At 33.3% G+C, this 7,902-nt stretch overlaps 1 pseudogene; it reads right to left on the bottom strand.

Annotated features, from left to right (window-relative positions):
- Positions 1-565: 565 nt before the first annotated feature.
- LOC112652031 (U6 spliceosomal RNA) lies at positions 566-681 on the bottom strand (annotated as a pseudogene).
- Positions 682-7,902: the final 7,221 nt, after the last annotated feature.

The raw sequence follows: 7,902 nt of genomic DNA, 5'->3' as shown, positions 1-7,902 counted from the left end.
TTTCTAACATACTATATGTGCTCAATAGTGTTAGATATTATTACTATTTCATATCAGTATATATAATTTCTATCATTTTTAAGCTGCACAGTATTGAATAGTTATCCCATGTTTATTTACCAATTTCCTATTGACAGACTTTTATATTTAATTTTTTATTGTTATAAATAAAGTCTACTAACGTACTACAGGATAAATTTTGTGTACTGTAGTGACGGTGCTGTAAAATGATTTCCTAGAAGTAGAATTGCTAGATTAGGCAATTAACAATTTTCGTAGATATTCTCAAATCACCCTTTCAAAAGATACTGCAGAATACCATGAACTATTTAAAATATTTATTTCATCACACTATTTACAACACTAGCTACTATCAATAATTTTAATCTTCACAAGTTTGATTACATTGAATGAAATAACTACTTCAATATCTATTTTATTATTAATTATATCAGATATCTATTCATGAACTTAATAGGTATTTGCCTTAATTTTCCTGTAATCCATTCAAATTCTTTGCACTCACCTCCCAAGCTTTTCATCTTTGTATTTTTTTAACTTTCTAAAAAATATGGAATGCTTAATGAATTTGACAAATTTGTATGTCATCCTCACACCAGGGCCATACTAAACATCTCTGTATTGTACCAATTTTAGTATATGTGCTGCTGAAGGAAGCACTTCATCTTTGTATTCTTATTCATCTGTTAAAGCTCTTTACATGTTAACAGTATTAACCATTCTTTGTATCAGAAAATATGAGCAATCTTGGCAATAATCACAATCAATTGCTTTCTCTTAACAATTTTTAGTCAATACAGATAAATCAGAGGCCCTTAATTTTAAAATGGTCCATATATACATATTTGCACATAATTAAAATCATGGTTGCTCATCCAAAATTGTTTTTCTAGAAATAATTCACCATTTACTTGGTCTCTTTTATAAAATCCAAACTGTTATGATCACTTTTGTAAAGATAAAAATTCTCCTGTACATCATGGAAGATCTAAGGATCCCCAATATTCTATGTTGTTGGCATTCTTATTTACATAAATTTCTTTATTTGGTTCCACGAAAGGGATATTATTTTATATTTTAAGCACTTGATTTCTGTCTGCTTTAAAAGAAAATTTTCATACTGTAGTCAGAGTAATCTTTTATATTTTTAAAATTTTTTATTTACATTCAATTTAGTGAACATATAGTGTAGTTTGAGCTTCAGAGGTAGAATTTAGTGATTCATCAATTGCATATAACACCCAGCACTCATTCCATCAAGTGCTCTCCTTCATGCCCATCACCCAGTTACCCCATCCCCCTTTTCTCCCCTGTAGCAACCCTCAGTTTGTTTCTTATAGTTGACAGAGTGATCTTTTAAAACCACAATATGATCATATTTAATTATTTTAATAGCTGTCATTGGCAAATGTTTAAGATGGCTTTAAGCAGGACTACTGTAAAAAGTGTTGTATAAGGAGGGGCAGCATTGCACATCTTCATTACCAGGGACCTTATTAGAAATGTATAATCTAGGGCCCTATCACAGACTTATTGAATCAGAATTGATGCTGAAGTGTGAGAAGCACTAAACAGGAACTTAGATGAGTGAAAGTGAAAAGCCCAGTCTTTCTTTTTCCAGTCTTGTTCTCCTCTTGATCACTGCATTTCACACTGGCTTTTTTTTCAGCTACACATTCCCTTCACGCTTTCCTTCCACGTGGAATATTTCTTCCCTCCTTTTTTTTCTCTACTGAATCTCACTTATTATTTATTTATTTATTTATTTTTCTTGCTTATTATTTAGATCACAACTTAAGTGTTCCTTCTTTGAGGAAGTCTTACTGCGTCATCAAACCATGCTCTTTCTTATTTAATGTTTTAGTATTTTCTTGTGCTTTTTATCAGTACACATATTGGGATTTTTAAATCCACCAATCCCTAACCCTTCACTCTTTCCTAATCATAAGAAGCTGTGCCCTTACTGGTTCACCCTTGAATCCTCAGATCCTATCATAGTGTTTGATACATATGGAGACTGAAATAAATATTACTTGAAAGAATGAATAAATACATGAATGAACAAAATCCTCCCTAAAGTACTTCCTCACTAATTTGAGGATCAAATCTAAACTCAATTATCACATTATGGCTGAAGACTCTTCTGGCTTCCTCCTCTTCTTCAGGATGTCATGTGCCTCTTATCTGTGCCCATTTGCATTCCCTGTTCTGACACTTCCTTTGTATTATATTTTAACCAGTTGTCGAATGCCCTTGCTTGTCTGCTTCTCCTCGAGGGTAGGAAAGGCATCTCTCTCCCACTCTCTTGCTTTCTCTCTTTCTCTGTCTTTTACTTTATCCTTGGTAACTGGAGCATAGCAGACCCTCAATGACACCTTAAATGAATTGAATTTAGCTAAATGTTAAGACAGACTGTGCCACAAGTTTGTTTTGAAACCCAGGGTCAGACAGTTAATTTCTAACATTTCAGTTTGCTCTGCTTATAAAAGGAAAGCAATGTAAAGCAACTTAAGGAACTTTTTGAAAGATGATCTATATTTTGATTGTGGTGGTGGTTACCCAATGATACAAGATGAACAAAACTCATCAAACTGTGCATTTAACATGGGTGGACTTCATTTATGTAAGTTACAATTCAGTGAACTTAGAAGAAAAATGAAGGCATGAAACTAAATCATGTTAGTGGTCCAAAACACCTTTTTGAGTTGAACTTAGAATGAATCTTATTTTTTTAACTTATTTTAAGAGAATCTAAATACCTCTGAGCCCAGTCCTCACTTCTATCTATCACAAGTCCATCTCTATGATGACTTTACATGAGTGCTGATTCTCCCATTTTTATTCATCTCCAAAAATAGAAGCCCTTTTACTGGTCCCTTTGGAACTAAGTTTCTATGGTTTTCCCCGTAAACATTAGATCACAATCAGGTGTCATTGCTGAATATGATACCACTTGAAGATGATGTAAATCCTTAATTATCCAATTAAGTGATTTCCCTAAAGGCATATATCACCGGACGATTTGCCTGTGTTTTCACCGTAGTTCAAGTAAAACTTGAAATAAATTTATTTTTAGATTTAGATGCATCTTCACATCACTTTTCTACCTTATAGTAAGATCATCAAGAGTTTCTTCCTGTAATGATTAAAGCATACTATATGATCAGAACAAAAGTGCCTTATAGAGTAATATATAAAAATATATTACATATAATATATAATACAATGTATACTATATAATATATAATGCATAATAAAATATAAAATATAAGATATGAACACATACAAACCGATAGCATTCTTCACACAACTTAATGTTTATTTTCAGTTCATATTAATCTTGCACTGTTAATATAAGGAGTTGTTTCACATCTGATGTGCTATTAGGAAAGTGCCATTATTTAGAACCTCGGAGACACCTGCCTGGCTTTGCTGGTGCGTTACTTTAAATTTTATTATGCCAGGAAATTGTTTTTCCTTCCCATATGTTTGCCCTCTTATCACTCATCCCATCTCACACTTCCAAATCCACCCTGACTCTAATAGGCTAAGATGTTCAATCATCCTAGAAGCTGACAGGTATAACACAGAGCAATAAGGAAAAGAGGGAACAAAGGTAGTCTGCTGCACAGCCACCTGTGATAAACATGAGAAATGAGAACTCACATTTTAAATTATAAAAGAAGAACTGTGTTATAATCTTATAAAAGGATATTTCTACCTTTATTTTATTTTCTATTTTCTTAAAAGATCACTCTCACATATAATCTGGGACTACATGGATGAAAGTATTGTGTAGTTATATATGTTTAAAAATTCTAATATAAATAATTGACTAATTAGTTGTGTTTTGCTTCACAGAACAGCCAAACAATAATTTCCATGGTTCATAATAGAAAACTTTCATTTCACATTTAAAAATAGTTTCCCTTTTTTTTTTTTTTTTTTTTTTTTTGAAGATCTAATTTACTTATTTTAGAGACTGAGAGAGACCAAGCAGGGGGAGGAGAGAGAGAGGGATAAACAGGCTCCACACCCAGCTTGGAGCCCAATATGAGGCTCAATCCCATGACTCTGAGATCATGACCAGAGCTGAAATCAAGAGTCAGAGGCTTAACCAACTGTGTGAATTACTGAACCAAGAAACATGAGAGAAGCTGAGTGGAGAGCAGAGACGAGAAAACTGTGGGAAGACAGGAGAAAGGGTGGTGGGAATGCATAGGAACTGCAGAACTTGGAAAATAGGTAGAGAAAGAGGAGTTTAGATAAAATGAGAAGGAAAAATCCAGAAAGTAAGAGAAACTGAAAGGGCTCAGTTGTTTTTGTTTTGTTTTGTTTTGTTTTGTTTTGTTTTTGGTGATGGTGGTGGCAGATTTGGTCAACTGCCAACGTCTCCCTGCCTTGCATTAATTTGTAGCAAGCTCTATATTTTAGAGGACGTGTCTAAGACAGGCCCAACCCAGAATTTGTTGTGTCAGTGAAAACATTCTCTGTCTCTATGAGTGAAAGGAACACCTGGGCCATACCTTATAAAAGCTCTAAATGAGAATGTCATGAAACCCCACAGGTGGAGTCATTTGCTGATGAAGAGCAGATGCACGTAATGCTGCTACTTATATTGAAACACTGATCCAAATCTTTTTCTACTATTATGAGAGCTCTTAATTATTGGATCCTAAAAGAATGCCTAGACCTATACTAAATACATTTCAGTTTTTAAATAAGTTAATTTGCAGTATTGCTATTATGATTTCCATTTTAAAGATGTGGAAACTGAGGTTCAATGACACACATTTGCCAAGGTTAGGTAGCTAGAAGGTAACAGTCCAAATTCAAACTAAGGTCTGACTTCATAGTCTGTGCTCATTTCACACACTAAATAAACTCTTTCTGATCAAGACATCTCAAAAAGCTAAGATTTTTACCAACATACTCAGTTTACAAGAGTTTGCTATTTCATGTTGGCATGATGTCACAAAGCTAGATATAGCTGATGATCCATAGTTAATAGACTGTGTGTCTATAAAATTGTTTTGTAACTTTAGAAGAGAGTGTTTCTGTGCAAATCTGTCATGTAAATAATTTTACTAAGTTAGGAAAATTCAATATGAGGATAAGAGTAATTCTTGTTAATTTCTAGCCTGGCAGATGGTGGGGACTGAATTCTAGGTTTAAAGCACAACCAGAATACAACTACGTTTTTGTTTATTTGTTTGTTTACTATGTGCTTATACCATTGTCTCACATAAAAAGAAAGTTCAACTAGTTAGCAAATGTTAAAAACCAAAAGCTTTCAAATATCTCACACATTTATTTTTTGTTTTAACATAAAATATACATCTATTTTTTTTCAGTTGACCAGTACTATTATCTTTTGAATCTTAAATAAGGGATGATCTCTGACCTTTGAGTCTAGAAAAACTTTTCTATTGCAAGACAATTGTAGATTTTACCCTGAGGAAACAAGACTAACTCGAAAATAATTTTTGCTACCTTTATGTCCATTCCACTTTATATCAGTTATTTTGCTGAATAAACTCATAGACAAAGTTATTAATCAAAATATGAGATATGATTACAAAACAATTATGAGACAGTTGCTTCAGCCCTTGAGATACTGAAGAAAAAATTCTGAGTGGTGTTAATGGGGCAATCTCTAATTTGAAACAAAAATCCAAAAAGCATGTAAGACTCATAGTATAAGGGTTCACTTTTACCCATGTGTTTAGGAATAGATTACATCCCTAATTGAGAAATGTGTATGGAATGCCAGTGTCTTCCTTAGATCTGTTAATATCATTTTAGTTGAGTTTCTCAAAATTACTCTAAGTATGTAGAGGAATTTATAAATTGCATTTTTACATTTCAGTCAATATAAAATTGGGAAAAATTACGTTTAGCAGTTTTTCCTGTTATTATTTAGTATTTGATTTTGATTCTAGTTTTCCTGTAAAGACTTAACTAACCCTGGGTTTTAGCAGTGGGGTTTAATTTAATAAATGTTGGGTCTCTATGTTAGAGGACACAAATTCTTTCTTTGCTGTGTTTGGCTTGCAATGATAGATTTCAATAATTTATTGTAGTATCCATGAAATATATCTCAATATGTGTTAGGTTTCCTAAATAAATGTTTTCAAAATAATGGTTTTAAGTATTATGGCTTCAGATTCATTATCATAGCTATTTCCTGGTATAATATCTATCTACAATAATCTTTGTAGGAAGGACAAGGGTATTTTATTCAGGTAATTAATACTAGCACTGTCTAATGATGGAGTGAGGAGGAGGAGCCAATCTCAATCATGATGGTCAGGGAAGTTCTCCTCAAAAAAGGCAATACATGAGTGACACCTGGGAGAAGGTGGGAGAGCAAATAATAGATTAGAAGGAAGTTCTCATACAGTGAAATAGTTCAACGATTTTAAATTTAATGGTAGATACACTGAAAGTCGCAAAAAGTTAAAATGCATGCCTTTCTTTCTTTATAGGGATCCATAGACTTATGTGAAAAAAATTTCTTTTTTTATAGATCTTTTCACCTACATATTTTCTATATAAATTATATTTTATTTTATTTTTTTTTTTATATAAATTATATTTTAGAATAACCTGCACACCAGAAATGATTATTAAATACTAATACAATTCCATTTATAAAACACAAAGTAAAAGTGATCAACATACTTATTCTCAAATAGTTTGATGGGGAAAAATTGTTCACACTGATTTTCACTTTTATTTACTCTCCTTGAAGTATTTTAAAATAGAGCATGAATGAGTACAATACATTTAACATATAGGAGGAAAACATGGGGGAAAAGGATCCTTTTCAAGCCACGGGCCTAGAGGCTATGTAATCATTCAGACCTGGAACAGCATGTAAACATTTGTACATTTGTTCAATCTTGGAAAGCTAGGCTTGTTGTCTAATGATTTAAGACTTCTTTTTAACCTCTGACTCTTAATAGCATCTGAAAGTCATCTGTAAACCAAGAATCTACTATAAAAAAAGGATTACTTTGGGCTTTCAAACAACAAATGAAAGAAAGAAGTGAGGAAGATCAAATCGTCTGCTTTTCATTCTAAACTTTCATCTTTATTTGAAAACTTTTTTCTACTCTTTGGCAGTTCTGCAAATCTGGCAAGTCTGGCCAATACTTCTTTGACTAAAAACAAAAATGGATACCTGTAAGATTTTATATTCTGAAGAGGCTATTTTCATTACATTCTCAAAAAAAAAAATCTGAATTTCTAAGAATTGAAACAATTGGTGAAAAGACAAACAGAAGGTCAAAACTATTATATTACTCTTTGTTCACATTGCTTAGTTTGGGCTTTTTCACTCTCTCTCTGTCTTTTTTTTTTTTTTAATTTTATTTATTTATTCATGAGAGACACAAAGAGAGAGGCAGAGACATAGGCAGAGGAAGAAGCAGGCTCCCTATGGGGAGCCTGATGTGGGTTGGATCTCAGGACCCTGGGATCACAACCTGAGCCGAAGGCAGACACTCAACTGCTGAGCCACCCAGGTGCCAGCTTTTTCTCTTTTCTAAAGACACAATTAGATGGAGCAACAATCTGGCAAGTAGAGAATATGTGTTCACATTTCCCTTTTTCTTTTGTGTTGGAGCAGGCTGTAGTGAGCATTTCCTCTACACAAATCACACATGTGAAACTGTAGAATAGACTGAAAAAGCTTCCAGCCCCTCTTCACTTAAAACCTGATCTATTTTGGCAATGTGACTTTCCACGGTTGTACTTGGAGGGCAGTGGGCAGTGGAAGAAAGCGCTCTCATGCAAAGACACAGACATTGGAGGATACAAGTCCAGGAAAGCACACTGTATTCTCCAGGGACATGGACAGGACCCTGATGGCATGTG

The sequence above is a fragment of the Canis lupus genome, chromosome 4, assembly GCF_003254725.2.
Source record: "Canis lupus dingo isolate Sandy chromosome 4, ASM325472v2, whole genome shotgun sequence".
Classification (NCBI taxonomy): domain Eukaryota; kingdom Metazoa; phylum Chordata; class Mammalia; order Carnivora; family Canidae; genus Canis; species Canis lupus.
The sequence above is the reverse complement of the archived record's forward strand: the minus strand, read 5'-3'. Positions and strand labels throughout refer to the sequence as shown.